The sequence below is a fragment of the Arachis hypogaea genome, chromosome 11, assembly GCF_003086295.3.
Source record: "Arachis hypogaea cultivar Tifrunner chromosome 11, arahy.Tifrunner.gnm2.J5K5, whole genome shotgun sequence".
NCBI classification, from domain to species: Eukaryota; Viridiplantae; Streptophyta; class Magnoliopsida; order Fabales; family Fabaceae; genus Arachis; species Arachis hypogaea.
In genome coordinates, this window is record NC_092046.1 from 121,925,297 (window position 1) to 121,928,003 (window position 2,707).

General features: G+C 32.1%; 1 non-coding gene across 1 annotated transcript; it reads left to right on the plus strand.

Moving 5' to 3' along the window:
* The first annotated feature begins 509 nt into the window (after positions 1-509).
* Positions 510-616, plus strand: LOC112725622 (small nucleolar RNA R71). Its single transcript, XR_003164719.1, has one exon. It is a non-coding gene; the product is annotated as a small nucleolar RNA R71 (small nucleolar RNA).
* The last annotated feature ends 2,091 nt before the right edge of the window (positions 617-2,707 follow it).

Here is a 2,707-nt window from a genome sequence, read left to right on the forward strand (position 1 = left end):
TGCTATTGCTAAACCTGTTTCTTCCACCATTATTAAAGCCTTGTTGAGGCTTTTGATCCTTCCATGAAAAATTTGGATGATTTCTCCATGTTGAGTTATAGGTGTTTCCATAAGGTTCACCTAAGTAATTTACCTCTGCTATTGCAGGGTTCTCAGGATCATAGGCTTCTTCTTCAGAAGATGCCTCTTGAGTACTTTTGGATGCAGCTTGCATTCCATGCAGACTCTGAGAGATCATATTGACTTGCTGAGTCAATATTTTATTCTGAGCCAATATGGCATTCAGAGTATCAACTTCAAGAACTCCCTTCTTCATAGGCGTCCCATTATTCATAGGATTCCTTTCAGAAGTGTACATGAACTGGTTATTAGCAACCATGTCAATGAGTTCTTGAGCTTCTGCAGGCGTTTTCTTTAGGTGAATGGATCCACCTACAGAAGTGTCCAGTGACATCTTTGATAGCTCAGATAAACCATCATAGAATATATCCAGGATGGTCCATTCTGAAAGCATGTCAGAAGGACACTTTTTGGTCAACTGTTTGTATCTTTCCCAAGCTTCATAGAGGGATTCACCTTCTTTTTGTCTGAAGGTTTGAACATCAGCTCTAATCTTGCTCAGCTTTTGAGGAGGAAAGTACTTGGCTAAGAAAGCCGTGACCAGCTTATCCCAAGAGTTCAGGCTGTCTTTGGGTTGAGAATCCAACCATAGTCTAGCTCTGTCTCTTACAGCAAAAGGGAAAAGTATGAGCCTGTAGACTTCAGGATCTACTCCATTAGTCTTAACAGTATCACATATCTGCAAGAATTCAGTTAAGAACTGAAAAGGATCTTCAGATGGAAGTCCATGAAACTTGTAGTTCTGCTGCATCAGAGAAACTAATTGAGGTTTCAGCTCAAAATTGATTGCTCCAATGGCAGGAATGGAGATGCTTCTTCCATGTAAATTGGAATTAGGTGCAGTAAAGTCACCAAGCATCTTCCTTACATTATTATTATTTTCGGCTACCATCTCCTTTTCCTATTCGAAAATTTTTGAAAGGTTATCTCTGGATTGTTGTATTTTAGCTTCTCTTAATTTTCTCTTCAGAGTCCTTTCAGGTTCTGGATCTGCTTCCACAAGAATGTTCTTATCCTTGCTCCTGCTCATATGACAAAGAAGAGGGCACAGAAAAATAATAATAATAATAGAGATCCTTTATACCACAGTATAGGGATCCCTGTGTGAGTAGAAGAAGAGGGGGAGACAAAGAATGTAATATAATGGAAGAAACACAACTGTGAGGATGGCAGAGATGTGAGATGAGATGTTAGGATATGAATGAATAAATAGAATAAGATGGGGGGGGGATAATTTTCGAAAATTATTTTGAAAAAGAGTTAGTGATTTTCGAAAAATGGTTTTTGAAAATTGTTAGTATTTTTCGAAAATTTTTGAAATCAAAAATAAAAAATAAAAATAATTAGTTAATTAAAAAGAAATTTTGAAAAAGAGGGAAGATATTTTCGAAAATTAGAGAGAGGGAGTTAGTTAGGTAGTTTTGAAAAAGTTAAGAAACAAACAAAAAGTTAGTTAGTTAGTTGAAACAAATTTTGAAAAGATAAGAAGTTAGGAAGTTAGAAAAGATATTTTGAAAAGATATTTTTGAAAAAGATAAGATAAGAAGATATTTTAGAAACTAATTTTGAAAAAGATTTGATTTTTAAAATCTCAATCAATGACTTGATTCACAAGAAATCACAAGATATGATTCTAGAACTTAAAGTTTGAATCTTTCTTAACAAGCAAGTAACAAACTTCAAATTTTTGAATCAAAACATTAATTGTTTATGTTATTTTCGAAAATTTGATATAAAAATAAGAAAAAGATTTTTGAAAAATATTTTTTTTTAATTTTCGAAAATAACTAAGAATTTTAAAAAAGATTTGATTTTTGAAAAAGATTTTGAAAAAGATAAGATTTTCAAATTGAAAATTTGATTTGACTTATAAGAAACAACTTGATTTTTAAAATTTTTTGAAAAAGTCAACTCAAATTTTCGAATTTGATGAGAGAAAAAGGGAAAGATATTTTTTTTATTTTTGAAATTTTTATGAAAAACATGAAAATTATGCAATGCATGAAATTTTTAGATCAAAACAATGAATGCATGCAGGAATGCTATGAATGTCAAGATGAATACCAAGAACACTATGAATGTCAAGATGAACATCATAGACACAATTTTGAAAAATTTTTAATGCAAAGAAAACATGCAAGACACCAAACTTAGAATTCTTTAATGCTTACGCACTAAGAATTCAAGAGTGCATATGAAAAACACCATACAACACAAAACAAAAAATCATCAAGATCAAACAAGAAGACTTACCAAGAACAACTTGAAGATCATGAAGAACACTATGAATGCATGTAATTTTCGAAAAATGCAAGATGCATATGCAATTGACACCAAACTTATGATATGACTCAAGACTCAAACAAGAAACAGAAAATATTTTTGATTTTTATGATTTTCTAATTTTTTTGGATTTTTTTCAAAAATTATATGAAAAAGAAAAATAAGGATTCCAAAATTTTTAACATGAATTCCAGGAATCTTGCATTCTTAGTCTAAAGCTTCAGTCCAGGAATTAGACATGGCTCACTAGCCAGCCAAGCCTTCAATGAAAGCTCCGGTCCAAAACACTAGACATGGCCAATGG